General features: G+C 46.9%; 1 protein-coding gene across 1 annotated transcript in view; it reads left to right on the forward strand.

The window, feature by feature from the left end:
- terb1 (telomere repeat binding bouquet formation protein 1) overlaps positions 1–15,861 on the forward strand; it is a 211,330-nt gene that overhangs the window by 20,042 nt on the left and 175,427 nt on the right. Inside the window, exon 2 of the mRNA XM_072547806.1 lies at positions 1,838–2,008. The gene's annotated coding sequence lies outside the window, so the exon portion shown is untranslated. The remainder of the gene's footprint in view (positions 1–1,837; positions 2,009–15,861) is intronic.

Genomic DNA, 15,861 nt, shown 5'->3' on the forward strand with positions numbered 1-15,861 from the left:
AATTAAATATCCTCCCATTTTGCCTAATCCTCTCCTTCTCCATAGCTATGTGAGGCAGTTGTGGTCACTATCACCAAAATGCTCTCCCACCACAAGATCTGATACCTGCCCCAGCTCGTTTCCGAGCACTAAGTCTAGAATGGCCTCTCCCCTCGTCGGCCTGTCAACGTACTGAGTTAGGAAACCCTCCTGAACACACCTTACAAAAACAGCTCCATTCAAATCTTCTGCTCGAAGGAGGTTCTAATCAATATTGGGAAAGTTAAAGTCACCCATTACAACAACCTTACTACGTCCACACTTTTCCAAAATCTGCTGACCTATGCTCTCTTCCATCTCCCTGCTGCTATTGGGGGGCCTGTAGTAAACCCCTAACGAGGTGACTGCTCCCTTGCTGTTCCTAATTTCCACCCATACTGACTCGGTAGGCAGATCTTCCTCGACAATGGAAGCTTCTGTAGCTGTGATACCCTCTCTGATTAGTAGTGCTACACCCCGTCCTCTTTTTCCCCCTCCCTATTCTTTTTAAATGCTCTAAACCCTGGAACATCCAGCAACCATTCCTGCCCCTGACAAACCCATGTCTCTGTTATGGCCACAACATCATAGCACCAGGTACTCTAAGTTCATCACTTTTATTTCTGATACTCCTTGTGTTAAAGCAAACACACTTTAACTGATCCCTTGGTTCCTTCCCAGGAAAATCCTTCCCACTGGTCTACCTCTTGCTATTGCCTCATCTGCATCAACTCTCACCTCTAGTATACAGCTCAGGTTCCCACCCCCCTGCCATACTAGTTTAAACCCTCTCGAACTACTTTAGCAAACCTTCCACCCAGGACATTGGTCCCCTTCCAGTTCAGATGCAACCCGTCCTTCTTGTACAGGTCCCACCCTCCCCAGAAGGCATCCCAATTATCTATATATCTGAAGCCCTCCCTCCTACACCAGCTGCGCAGCCACGTGTTAAGCTGCGTCCTTGCCTCGCTATCTCGTGGCACCGGTAGTAAACTAAAGAACACTACTCTGTTCGTCCTGCTTTGTAGCTTCTATTCTAACTCCCTGAAATCACTTTTTATATCCTCGATCCTTTTCCTGGCTATATCATTCATGCCAATATGTAACATGATTTCAGGCTGTTCGCCCTCCCCTTTTAGAACCTTATACACTCGATCGGAGACGTCCCAGACCCTGGCACCAGGGAGGCAACATACCTTCCGGGAATCCCGATCCTGACCACAAAATCTCCTGTCAATTCCCCTAACTATCGAGTCCTCTACCACAAATACTTTTCTATTCTGCCCCCTTCCCTTCTTTGCCACAGTGTCAGGTTCAGTGCCAGAGAACTGACTGCTATGGCTTTTCTCTGGTAGGTCCTCCCCCCCAGCAGTATCCAAAACGGTATACTTATTGCTGAGGGGAATGTCCACAGGGGATCTCTGCACTGTCTGTCTGGGCCCTTTCCTCCCCCTAACTGTAACCCATCTATCTTTGTCCTGAGCCTTAGGAGTGACCAACTCCCGGTAACTCAATTACCCCCTCAGCCTCCCGAATGATCGATAGTTCATCCAGCTCCAGCTCCAATTCCCTAACACGGTTTTCAAGGAGCTGGAGTTGGGTGCACTTCCTGCAGATGTAGCCAGTGGAGACGTGTGCCATGTCTCCCGCCTGCCACATTCTGCAGGAGGAGCAAGCAACTGTCCTAGCATCTATACCCAACTTATCTGAACACCCACTCAGTACTAAAGTAGAAAGCTTAATTCAAGTTGCTATAAAATTAATAACAAACTTATATTCAATAGAGAAAGTTTAGAATGAACTTTACCTTATTGACTAGGTTAGAGGAGGAGGGCGGGTGGAAGATACTACAGTTGTAGAGTCTCGGGTTTAGCCGCCTTGCTGATATATATGGTCACTGCTTTCCTTCCGGCTGCCCCTCTGGTCCTCGTCACTTCCTCCACTGCTCCCGCTCCTTCTGTGAAAGGGAAAACACCACTGTCCGCTACCGGTAAGTAATTTTAAAAAACTGCCTTACCTTAGCTGCAGTCTTTCGGGTTTGTCTTACCTCCGCTGCTGCTCGCACTCAAAAATTAGAGGGGTTCAATTTAGAACAGAAATGAGGAGACATTTCTTCAGCCAGAGAGTGGTGGGCCTGTGGAGTTCACTTCCATGGAGCACAGTGGAGGCCGGGATGTCAAATGTCTTCAAGGCAGAGATTGATAAATTCTTAATCTCATAAGGAATTAAGGGATACAGGGAGAGTGCGGGTAAGTGACGTTGAAATGCCTATCAGCCATGATTAAATGGCGGAGTGGACTCGATGGGCCGAATGGCCTTACTTCTACTCCTATTTCTTATGGTCTTATGGTAGAATCCTGTCTGGGGGGGCGGGATAGTGGTGGGGGTAGAGTCTTGTCTGACGGAGTGAAGGAGGATAGAGTCCTGTTGGGGGAGTAAAGGGTGGTAGAGTCCTGTTGGGAGGGGGGGATTGGAGGCAGAATCCTGTCTGGGGGAGGTGGGGGATGAAGGGAGAGAGGGGGAGAATCCTGTCAGATGGAGAGGGGGAGAGAAATCTCATGGGCCTTGCAGTCAGCCCCAACGAGAGCAGCCTGATGGACATTCCCATCATGAAAGGAAGAACACTGAGGAGAGCAGCCCAAGGCGCCCAGTTCCCAAGGTCTGTAGAGAGTGACTGGCAACGTGATTGTGTTTTAATGAGGAAATGATGCAGATAAGGTTGATGGGATAGACACAGAAACAAAACAGAAATTGCTGGAGAAACTCAGCAGGTCCAGCAGCATCTGTGGAGAGAAATCAGAGTTATTGTTTTGGATCCAGTGACCCTTCTTTACAACTCAGATCTAGATGCAAAAACTGGGCACCGGGCTGACATCAATCAAAGCAAAGGTTAAAAGAATGTTTGCAGGCTTTAGGTCAGATTTTCATTGAATGTTTGTGAAATGGGAACTGGGTAATGTGTTCTAGTGGTGCCATTTGGCTATAACATTGCTGAGGAATTAAGGAACGGCATTTTCAAGAACGCTAACCTCTGTTCCCAATAGCTCGATTGCAGCGTGATCATTTTGTGCACTTTGTTCTGCGCATGAGGAACTTGAGGAGATGGAGAGGCTTCGAAGTGTTTGAATAGAAGATAAAATAAAAAAGAAATCTGGGACAACCTTTCTCATAAAGGAGAAAGCCTTATCCATTTCTGAAGACCTAAAGAAAAATGCTCAAAATCCTGCAGATGTGCCTGTCTTTAGTGCTAGCAGAGGATGGTTTGCTGGTTTTAAGAACCACTAAGAATTCCATGACGTAAAGTTAATTGATGAATCTGCCTGTGCAGATGAGGAGCATGCACGGTCAATTCCTCCCAGAGTAAAAAAAAAGCCAACACAATCTATATTTCTAAGAATGAAGCACATGCTCCAGGATTTAAGGTGACAAAGGATTGTATGACTATGCTGCTAGGGTGCCAGTGCCAGTGGTGACTTAAAGCTTAAGCCTGTGGTGGTGTACCACTCTGCGAATCCATGAACCTGAAGGATTACCTTAAGTCTACTCAAGGTGTCAACTTCAGGTCAAGCAAAAGACCTGGATGATGGGACACATTTTTTCTGACCTTACTGTTGATGTTTTGGAAGATGTTTTCAGAAGCTATTGTCGGCAAAGAAAAATTGGTTTCAAGGCTCTCCTCATCCTGGATAATGCCCAAGCCAGCCTGCCATAGCTGGTGAACTTTCTGTAAACATCAAAGTGTTATTTCTACCTCCAAACACAACCTCTCTCATTTAACCCATGGACCAGGATGCAATATCAGCTTTTAAAGCTTATTATTTAGGATGCACATTCAAGAGACTGATTGTAGCTACTGACCGAGGTAATAAGGAGTGTTCTTCAATTTTGGAAGAGCTTTAACATCAAGAATGCTATTGTCATTATTGTGGAGGCCTGGGGTGATGTCAGTAAAGACTGCCAGAATGCAGTTTGGCAGCAGCTTCTCCTGGATTTTTAAAAAGATTTTAGAGGATATGAACCGTAGGGGAGCTCTCAAAAATCAGAGAGCACTGTGTTGCCCTTGCAAAGCAGATTGGATTTGAAGAAATGGAAAGTGAAGATATTGAAGAGCTGCTTGAGTTCCCCTGTGAAGACCTCTCTACAGCTGATCTGCAACAGCTTGTTGCTGAGGGGGAAGTGGAAGCTGGAGATGAAAAACATAAAGTCCAGCATGCAACACCATGACAGCTTTGTCTTCTACCCTCAGGGAAATTAAAAGGCAGTTGCAGCTCTTAGAGGACAATAACTGCAATGCAGAATAAAGCACGGTAGCAGTTTGTTCAATAAGATTTCATCTGGCACCCTATGAACAGTTTGTTCAAGAGAAGAAAAAAAAGGGCAAAGCAGCAAAAACTGGATGTCTTTTTTAAACTGAGCCCCAAGAAACAGTCAGGAGACGATCAACAACATCCATCCACCTCTGTGGCACAATTGCGTCTGAGGGTGGTGGTGATGATGACCCTCTGTCCCCGCATTAGCAATATTTTTTCAATGTAATGTGTTAAATTTACTTTTGTTTCGTTAATAAATGTGATTTAAACCTTCATTTCAGGCTGTGCTATACTTTGTGTTAAGTTTTTGGGTGATTTTTGAGCAATCATGAGTGATATTTTTGCTGGTCTGCCCCTAACCCCACTTTTCTCATAGGTCCATCATTTCTATTGAATGATTTTCTATTAAGTGAGGTTTTGCTGGAATGCACCTATGGTATTATAGGAGAACTACCTGTAGGATAATGGGCAAGGATCTAAACAGGAAAGAGGGAAATGTGTTATGTGGAGCAACCAAATAGATTAGGTCTATTTTCCTTAAATTTAGAGGTTTTTTACAAATGTGGTTTGATGTCACACTGAATTTGGGTTCAATACAGACTGATTGAGGAGAAGGCAAAAACAAGGTCTGACTTCAGACTTTGCCTTTAAACTAGTACTAGTTATTATCTATCGATACTCAATACTGCAAAACCTACTCTTCATTGATGGATTGGGTTCTGATTTTAAATTTAAGTTAATTATAGGCTAATATTTTCTGAGTGTTTATGTCCTTATCCTCTTGGTGTTCCAGCGTTTTGTACATTCCATCAGTGCTGTGCTACTTATGCCCAGTGATATGGAGCTCTGTGACACCATCACAATGTTGCTTCAGGACCTGAAGTCCCTACAGAACAGACAGGTGGTCAGGATGAAACAGAAGCTTTTAAAGGGACTTTACAGGGTCAACACTAATCACTTTTCTTCCCCCACGCCCGGCCCCCAGCTGGAAAATATAGATGTGGGAACACAGTCTCAGAACACAGTAAGGGTTAGGCATAATTTCTCGACTCAAAGGTTGGAATCTTTTTTAATTCTCTACTCGAGAGTTGTGAATGCTGAGTCATTGAGTATGTACAGATTCAGATCAGTAGATGCTTTGATTACTAAGGGAGTTGAAGACTATTGGGTAGTGTGGTAGATTGGAGCAGGTTTCTGCTTTAAAGTGAAGGGAAGGAGGAAAGAACATGTTTGACTAACATTTTTGTTTCTTTCCTCACTCTTTCTCCCTGTTTATTTCATCTGTTCTTCCTTATATTTATACGCCATTTTTTAAAGTCCCCATATTTCCAATTCCAACATTGCCTTAATTATTTTCTTCTTGCAAATCTAACATTTCAACAATATAAGATCATGACAGATTAAAATTCATCCTATCATTCAAGTCAACTGTGAGCAATGCTGTGGGGAATCTATCAACACACAAATCATTTGATAAATTTATATTTGCAATTCATAAATATCATTGATCAATAGCAAGAAAAACATATTGGTTGTATTTTAATGATACCATCCTTTGCTGCCCAGTATTTTTACATAGATGTAGGAGGTGACACAGTATTTTTAATAAGTGTTCTAATTTCACAATAGAGTATTTAAGAAGCACCTGGACAAAAATATGAATAGGAAGGGAAAAGAAGGATATGGATCCTGTAAGTGAAGACAGTTTTAGAATTGAAGGACAAAATGTGGCAGTGCAGGCTTGGAGGGCTGAAAGCCTTGATGTCGAGAACATCAGTTTGTGGGAGTGATGATCATCCACAATTTGCCTTGGTCCACCCTTGACCATTCTTTACTACCTAAGGAGGCTACGGAAATTCGGCATGTCCACAAAGACAGTTATCAATTTTTATAGATGCACAATAGAAAGTATCCTATCTGGATGCATCACAGTATGGTATGGCAATTGCTGTTCCTAAGACTGCATGAAACTACAGAGGATTTTGAACACAGCCTATTCCATCAGTCTTCCATCCTTTGACTCCATCTATACTTCCTGGTGCCTTGGTAAAGCAGAGTTGAAAAATGTGGTGCTGGCAAAACACAGCAGGCCAGGCAGCATCCGAGGAGCAGGAGAATCGACCTTCCGGGCATAAGCCCTTCTTCAGGAATTTTGTCTGTGTTGAGTCGGTCGCCCGAGATAGAAATGGAGAGGTCTAGGAAGGGGAGGGAGGAGTCTGAGACAGTCCAGATAAGTTTGAGGTCAGGGTGGAAGGTGTTAGTAAAGTGGATGAACTGTTCAACCTCCTGGTGGGAGCACAAAGTAGCACCAATACAATCATCGATGTAGCGGAGGAAAAGGTGGGGGGTGGTGCCAGTGTAGCTGCGGAAGATGGACTGTTCCACATATCCTACGAAGAGACAGGCATAGCTGGGGCCCATGTGGGTGCCCTTGGCTACTCCATTGGTTTGGAGGAAGTGGGAGGATTGGAAGGAGAAATTGTTAAGAGTGAGGACCAGTTCAGTCAGTCGAAGGAGGGTGTCAGTGGAAGGGTACTGGTTGGGTCGGCGGGAGAGGAAGAAGCGGAGGGCTTGGAGGCCTTCGTGATGGGGGATAGAAGTGTATAGGGACTGGATGAACATCGTGAAGATAAGGCGTTGGGGGCCGGGGAAGTGAAAATCATGGAGGAGGTGAAGGGCATGGGTGGTGTCCCGAAGTAGGTGGGGAGTTCTTGGACTAAGGGGGACAGGACAGTGTTGAGGTATGCAGAAATGAGTTCGGTGGGGCAGGAGCAGGCTGAGACAATGTGTCGGCCGGGGCAGTCGGGTTTGTGGATTTTGGGTAGGAGGTAGAAATGGGTGGTGCGGGCTTGTGGGACTATGAGGTTGGAGGCAGTGGATGGGAGATCTCCTGAGGTGATGAGGTTATGGATGGTCTGGGAGATGATGGTTTGGTGGTGTGAGGTGGGGTCATGGTCATGGGGGCAGTAGGAGGAGGTATCTGCGAGTTGGTGTCTAGCTTCAGCGGTGTAAAGATTGGTGCGCCAAACTACCACTGCACCTCCCTTGTCTGCCAGTTTGATGGTGAGGTTGGGGTTTCAGTGGAGGGCTGCGTGTTGTGAGGGTGAGAGGTTGGAGTGGGTGAGGGGTGGACAGGTTGAGGCGGTCAATGTCGCGGCAGCAGTTGGATGTGAAGAGATGAAGGGCGGCTAAGAGGCCAGCACGGGGTGTCCAGGTGGATGGGGTGTGTTGGAGGCGGGAGAGGGGGTCGTCAGAGGGTGGGACAGAGTCCTTGTTGAAAAAGTAGGCGCGGAGGTGAAGGCGGTGGAAGAAATGCTCGCTATCTAGCCATGTGTCGAACTCATTGATCCGGGAGCGTAGGAGGATGAAGGTGAGTACTTTGCTGAGGACTGATCATTCATCTGAGAGCGGGAGGTCTGGAGGGATAGTGAAAATATGGCAGGGCTGGGAGCTAGGACCTGGTGTGGGGCTGGAGCTGGGAGTGGGGGTGGAGTTAGTCATGGGGGCAGAGACGGTCGTGGGGGCGGAGATCGACTTGGGAGCGGAGATTGACAGGGCGGCATGGTCTTTGAGCAGGTGAGTGACGTCACTGGGGGCGGAAGAGGCTACGGTGACGGCCACTCCAGGGGCGGAAGTGGCGCGCCGGGCAGAAACGCGCTGGTCCCAGTGGCCGTGGATCCCGTGGCGGCCTTATCTGTTGGCGCTGGTCTTCCTGGCGATCATGGAGGCTGTTGTCTGGGCGGTGATTGTGGAGGCTGTATGGTTGGTGGTGGCTGTTGTCTGTGCGGCGGTGGGGGCGGAAGTGACGTCACCGTTCGTCGCGGCGGTGGTGGCTGCAGTGGCTGCGTGGGCAATAGCGCCCGAGCGGTTCCAGAGGTCGCGAGAAGGTTCTGAGGGAACGGTTGAGGAATTTGGAGTGTGGGGGTGAGTACATGAAAGTTTTTTGTATTTACTTTCTTTGATGTTCGATATGGCTAGGAAAAAAACGTTTGTTTAGTGTACGAATCCTTCTGAGGATGAAGAACAGCAAAGGTCCTTTGCAGGTCTGGGAGAGTGTTGTCCTGAGCTGGGGCAGGGCTGACTGCAGGGAGTGTAGGTGGCGGTGCATGGCTTGAAGCGTGGAGCGGAGGATTCGGAGGGAGGTCTGTTATTGGAGGCTTCGGATTTGTTGCAGGTACAGGTTGTCATGGTTGGGTCCAAATTGTGTTGGTTTGAATGTAGTCCGAAGTCCATGCGGGGTCAGTCGGTTCTGTAGGCAGGTGCTGAGGAAAGAGATGTGGCTGTAGTAGCGAGTTTGTCTCAGGACGTGGCTGAAGAGCTTCAGGGCAGAGGAGATGACCTGGAGTGTGCAGTGAGAGAGGAACTCACTGAGATCCTTGTAGAGGGAGGTGGAGAGCTTCTTCAAGGTAGGCATCCTTGCAAGAGGATTCGCAATAGGTTAAGATCAACTTGGAGAAAGTGAGGACTGCAGATACTGGAGTACCAGAGTTGAAAAATGTGTTGCTGGAAAAACACAGCAGGCCAGGCAGCATCCAAGGAGCAGGAGAATCGACGTTTCGGGCATAAGCCCTACTTCAGCCCTTCTCCGCCTTGGTAAAGCAATCAACATGATGACCTCACCCATTCCAGTTATACTCTCCTCCACTAACTTCCATTGGGCAGAGGATATAAAAGTTTGAATACAAGTACAGTTTCAAAAACAGCTTCTTCACCTCTCCAATGTAAATGTTAATCTCTCTGTGCTGTTAACCTTCTCTGTTGCTGTATTCTGCAGTCTTCTGCTAACTTAATACACTTTGTATGGTAGGATCAGCCTGTGTAGCATGAAAAATAAAACTTCTCATTGTATCTTGGTACACGTGACAACAATTAAAAAAGAAACGATTCAGTATTTCCAGTTTGTAGGCATCAGCCACCTCCTCTTCACCGTGGTTGGGTAGTACTTTACGTGTCCATCCCACATCAGGATTATCTCAAGGCTGTGTTACTCTCCCTGGAAAAAGGCCTGAAATATCCTGTGATGATACTGTGGCTTTAAGAGTGTATTTTGACCTTTTTTTGTGAAAAGGGTTGAGGTAGAGGTGTGAGCAGTCTGCTCAAAATCATTAAAGTAAACAGCTTGTGAGACCTTGCATTTTTTTTCAAAAGTTGGAACAGCCTGAATGGATGGGGTCAAACTCCCACAGAACCAGGACTTAGGTTTAGCTTTCAGCAGTTGCTAGGCTCTTGAAGCTGGATTTAGAAGTTTTTATTCCTGTGCCTGTTACAGGTAAAAGATGAAGTTCTAATCCTGCAGCTAGAATTGCATGTGAGACAATCTATTTTACTGAATTTGCCTTTGCCAAGGGTCTGTTTGTGGGATGTTACTGTATTGGAACAGTTAATAAGTAGTAGTTATTGTTAACATCATCTCGTTAAACGTTTTGCGAGATAGGCGGTTTTGCGGGGGCGACAGAGACTCACGATTGGTATGTTGCCTCCCAGGTGCAAGGGTACGTGATGTCTCTGATCGTGTTTTCCGGGTCCTTAAGGGGGAGGGGGAGCAGACCCAGATCGTGGTCCACGTTGGCACCAACGACATAGGTAGGATGAGGGGTGAGGATGTTAGACAGGCTTTCAGGGAGCTAGGTTGGAAGCTCAGAGCTAGAATGAGCAGAGTTGTTGTCTCTGGTTTGTTACCTGTGCCACGTGATAGAGAGTCGAGGAATAGGGAGAGAGAGGAGTTAAATGCGTGGCTACAGGGGTGGTGCAGGAGGGAGGGATTCCGGTATTTGGATAACTGGGGTTCTTTCTGGGGAAGGTGGGACCTCTATAAACAGGATTGTCTACACCTGAACGTGAGGGGCACCAGTATCCTTGGGGGGAGGTTTGCTAATACTCTTTGGGGGGGTTTAAACTAACTCTGCAGGGGCATGGGAACCTGGAGTGTAGCTTTAGGGTACAGGACCTTGAGTGTAGGGAGGTTAGGAACATGGCATCGATCTCGAAGGAGGGTGCCTGTAAACAGGAAAGTGGCTTGAAGTGGATATACTTCAATGCCAGAAGTATAAGAAATAAGGTAGGTGAGCTTGCAGCATGGGTTGGTACCTGGGACTTCGATGTTGTAGCCATTACAGAGACGTGGGTAGAACAGGGACAGGAATGGCTGTTGCAGGTTCCAGGGTTGAAATGTTTTAGTAGGGTCAGAGCTGGGGGTAAAAGAGGGGGAGGTGTGGCATTGCTTGTCAAGGATAGTATTACAGCAGTAGAAAAGGTGATGGAGGAAGACTTGCCATCTGAGGTAGAAATAGGAAAGGTGAGGTCACCCTGTTAGGAGTTTTCTACAGGCCTCCTAATAGTCTGAGAGAAGTAGAGGAAAGTATTGCAAGGATGATTCAGGAGAAGAGCGAAAGTAGCAGGGTGGTTGTTATGGGGGACTTTAACTTCCCAGATATTGACTGGGAAAGCTATAGCTCGAGTTCGTTAGATGGGTCGGTGTTTGTCCAATGTGTGCAGGAGGGTTTCCTGACACAATATGTAGACAGGCCAACAAGAGGTGAGGCTATACTGGATTTGGTTCTAGGTAATGAACCAGGCCAGGTGTTACACTTGGAGGTAGGTGAGCACTTCGGGGGCAGTGACCACAACTCGGTGACTTTTACTCTAGTGATGGAGAGGGATAAGTGTGCACTGCAGGGCAGGAGTTATAGCTGGGCGCAGGGAAATTATGATGCGGTGAGGCATGATTTAGGATGCGTGGATTGGAAAAATAGGCTTCAAGGGAAGAACACAAATGATATGTGGAGATTGTTCAAGGAACAACTAATGGGTGTCCTTGATAAGTATGTACCAGTCAGGCAGGGAGTAAAGGGTCTTGTGAGGGAGCCGTGGTTTAACAAGGAATTGGAATCCCTTGTGAAAGGGAAGAGGGCGGCCTATGTAAAGATGAGGCGTGAAGGTTCATTTGGGGCGATTGAGAGTTATAAGGTAGCCAGGAAGGATCTAAAGAGAGAGCTAAGAGCAGCGAGAAGGGGACATGAAAAGTCCTTAGTTGGTAGGATTAGGGAAAACCCAAAGGCTTTCTATAGGTATGTCAGGAAGAAAAGGATGACTAGGATAGGTATCGGTCCAGTCAAGGATAGTAGTGGGAAGTTGTGTGTGGAGGCGGAGGAGATTGGTGAGACACTAAATCAATACTTTTCGTCAGTATTCACTCAGGAAAAGGACACTGTTGCTGATGTGAATATTGAGTCACAAGTGATTAGAATGGATGGCCTTGAGGTACGTAGGGAAGGGGTCTGGGGAATACTGGAAAGGATGAAAATAGATAAGTCCCCTGGGCGTGATGGCATTTATCCTAGGATCCTCTGGGAAGCTAGGGAGGAGATAGCAGAGCCATTGGCCTTGATTTTTATGTCGTCGTTGTCTACAAGAAGACTGGAGGATAGCGAATGTGGTCCCCTTGTTCAAGAAGGGGAGCAGGGATAGCCCGAGTAACTATAGGCCAGTGAGTCTCACTTCTGTTGTGGGCAAAGTCTTAGAGAGAATTGAAAGGGACAGGATTTATGAACATCTGGATAGGAATAATGTGATCAAGGATAGTCAGCATGGTTTTGTGAAGGGCAGGTCGTGCCTCACAAACCTTATTGAATTCTTGGAGAAGGTGACCAAGGAAGTGGACGAGGGTAAAGCAGTAGATGTGGTGTATATGGATTTTAGCAAGGCATTCGATAAGGTACCCCATGGCAGGCTAATGCAAAAACTACGGAGGTATGGCATTGAGGGTGCATTAGAGGTTTGGATTAGGAATTGGCTGGCTGGAAGGAGACAGAGGGTAGTAGTTGATGGTATAGGTTCATCTTGGAGCGCAGTTACTAGCGGTGTTCCACAAGGATCTGTTTTGGGACCATTGCTGTTTGTCATTTTTATAAATGACGTGGAGGAGGGGCTTGAAGGCTGGGTGAGCAAGTTTGCGGATGACACGAAAGTCGGTGGAGTTGTGGACAGCGAAGAAGGATGTGGCAGGTTACAGCGGGATATAAATAAGTTGCAGAGCTGGGCAGTAAGGTGGCAAATGGAATTCAATGTAGCTAAGTGTGAAGTCATTCACTTTGGTAGGAGTAACAAGAAGATGGATTACTGGGCTAATGGTAGGCTACTTGGTAGTGTGGATGAGCAGAGGGATCTTGGTGTCCATGTACACAGATCTTTGAAAGTTGCCACCCAGGTAAATAGTGCTGTGAAGAAGGCATATGGTGTACTGGGCTTTATTGGTAGAGGAATTGAGTTCCGGAGTCCTGAGGTCATGTTGCAGTTGTATAAGACTCTGGTGCGGCCTCATCTGGAGTATTGTGTGCAGTTTTGGTCGCCATATTATAGGAAGGATGTGGAGGCATTGGAACGAGTGCAGAGGAGGTTTACCAGGATGTTGCCTGGCATGGTAGGAAAATCGTATGAGGAAAGGCTGAGGCACTTGGGGCTTTTCTCATTGGAGAAAAGAAGGTTTAGGGGAGATTTGATAGAGGTGTACAAGATGATTAGGGGTTTAGATAGGGTTGACAGTGAGAACCTTTTTCCCCTAATGAAGTCAGCTGTTACTAGGGGACACAGCTTTAAATTAAGGGGTGGTAGGTATAAGACAGATGTTAGGGGTAGATTTTTTACTCAGCGGGTTGTGAGTTCATGGAATGCCCTGCCAGTAGCAGTGGTGGACTCTCCCTTTTTATGGTCATTTAAGCGGGCATTGGACAAGCATATGGAGGTTATTGGGCTAGTGTAGGTTAGGTAGGCTTCGGTCGGCGCAACATCGAGGGCCAAAGGGCCTGTACTGCGCTGTATTTTTCTATGTTCTATGTTCTATGTCCTTCTATGTTCTATGTTTGAATATTTATATTTAAGTCAATTCTTTTATTTTTATTTTTTGACCAATTGACTTACATCTGGAACTCAACACTTTACACTTACCTTTAAAATAAGAAAAAGTAAGAGGCTCGGCTATCTTAATGGGGTTATATTGATGGGGTTTGGTCTGGTCCACAACAGTCCCCATCCACCACACCTTCCTCCACATGGCTGAGCTTATCCTCACTTTGAACAACTTCTTCTTTAGGTTTTCTCACTTTTTTCAAATTAAAGGTGTGACCATGAGTATCCACATGAATCCCCGTCTCTTTGTGGGATTCATGCAACATTCCTTGTCTGATCCTACTTGGCTTCCTACCCATAATTCTCTCTCTGGTACATGGATGACATTATCAGTTTTGCTTCATTCTCATGTCTGGAACGGAAAAAGTTATCAATTTCACTTCCAATTGCTACCCGATTTCACCTTTTCCTGGACCATCTCTGATTGCTGATGGTAGGAAGCAGAGGATTTCATTGGAAGAATCAATCCGAGGAGCAGGAAAATCGATGTTCAGGCAGGAGCCCTTCATCAGGAATGAGATTGGGACCCTCTGGGGTGGAGAGATAAATGAGAGGTGGGTGGGGCTGGGGAGAAGGTAACTAAGAGTGCAGTAGGTGGATGGAGGTGGGGATAAAGGTAATAGGTTGGAGAGGAGGGTGGAGTGGATAGGTGGGAAGGAAGATTGGCAGGTAGGACAGTTCATGAGGATGGTGCTGAGCTGGAAGGTTGAAACTGGGGTAAGGTGGAGGGAGGGGAAATGAGGAAACTGGCATGGACGGGTTGGACCGAAGGGTCTGTTTCCATGCTGTACATCTCTATGACTCTATGGTAAAGTCCACATTAATGCCATAGGGTTGAAGTGTTCCGAGGTGGAAGATGAGGCATTCTTCCTCCAGGCGTTGGGTGGTGAGGGAGTGGCGATGGAGGAGGCCCAGGATCTGCATGTCATCAGCAGATTGCGAGGGGGAGTTGAAATGTTTGGTCACGGGGCAGTGGACTTGATTGGTGCGGGTGTCCTGGAGATGTTCCCTAAAGCGCTCTGTGAGAAGGCGTCCAGTCTCCCCAGTGTAAAGGAGACCACATCGGGAGGAATGGATACAATAAATGATATTGTGGAAGTGCCTGTGAAACTTTGATGGATGTGGAAGACTCCTTTGGAGCCTTAGACGAAGGTGAGGGGGGAGGTGTGGGCGCAGGTTTTGCAATTCCTGTGGTGGCAGGGGAGGGTGCCAGGAGGGGAGGGTGGGTTGTTGGGGGGCGTGGACCTGACCAGGTAGTAATGGAGGGAATAGTCTTTGCAGAAAGTGGATAGGGGTGGAGAGGGAAATATATCCCTGGTGGTGGGGTCCATTTGTGGGTGGCAGAAATATAGGCAGATGATGCGGTTTATGCGGAGTTAGGTGGGGTGGACAGTGCGGACCCAGGGGGTTCTGTCCTTGTTGCGGTTGGAGGAGTGGGGTTTGAGGGCGGAGGTGCGGGACATGGATGAGGTGCGTTGGAGGGCATCTTCAAGCACGTGGGAGGGGAAATTACACATCTGGTGTGTTCTGTGGTGGAACTGGTCCTCCTGTGGTGGAACTGGTCCTCCTGGAAGCAGATATGGCGAAGGTGGTGGAATTGCAGGAGGTAGGGTGGGAGGAGGTGTAATCCAGGTAGCTTTGGGAGTCGGTGGGTTTGTGAAAAATGTCAATGTTGAGTTGGTCGTCGTTGATGAAGATGGAGAGGTCCAGGAAGAGGAGGGAGGTGTCTGAGATGGTCCATGTGAATTTAAGGTCAGGGTGGAATGTGTTGGTGAAATTGATGAACTGCTCAACCTCCTCGTGGGAGCATGGGCTGGCACCGATGCAGCCCCCAATGTAGCAGAGGAAGAGGTGGGGAGTGGTGCCAGTGTAACTACAGAAGATGGACTGTGTTACGTAGCCAGCAAAGGGGTCTGTGCTTGGCCTGTTACTGTTTGTTATATACATCAATGATCTGGATGAGAAAATACAAAGCACTATTAGTAAGTTTACTGATGACACTAAAATAGTTAGTATCATGAACAGGGAGGAAGGTTATCAGAAATTGCAGCAGGACCTTGATCAGCTGGGGAAGTGCACCGAGAAATGGTAAATCGAGTTTAATATAGATAACTGTGAGGTCTTGCATTTTGGAAAGTCAAATCATGGTAGGAGTTTCATAGTGAATGGCAGGGCCTTAAGGAGTGTAGTGAAACAGAGGGATCTTAGAATTCAGGTTCACGATTCTCTGAAAGTGGAGTCACAGGTAGACAGGGCAGTGAAGAAGGCTTTTGGCACACTGGCCTTCAATCAGGGCATTAAGTATAGAAGTTGAGAAGTTATGTTGCAGTTATACAGGAAGTTGGTGAGCCCTCACTTGGAGCATTGTGATCGGTTTTGGTCACCTTGCTATAGGAAGGATAGTATTAAACTGGAAAGAGTGCAGAGACATTTACAAGGGTGTTGCCTGGACTCATTGGTCTGAGTTATAGGGAGAGCTTGGACAAGCTAGGACATTTTTCTTTAGAGCATGGGAGACTGAAGGAGGATCTTATAGAAGCGTACAAGATCATGAGAGGCTTGGATAGGCTGAATGCACTCAGTATCTTGGGAAATTGAGGAATAGAGGGCATCAGTTTAAGTTTAGAGG

Source organism: Chiloscyllium punctatum, chromosome 26 (genome assembly GCF_047496795.1).
Source record: "Chiloscyllium punctatum isolate Juve2018m chromosome 26, sChiPun1.3, whole genome shotgun sequence".
NCBI classification, from domain to species: Eukaryota; Metazoa; Chordata; class Chondrichthyes; order Orectolobiformes; family Hemiscylliidae; genus Chiloscyllium; species Chiloscyllium punctatum.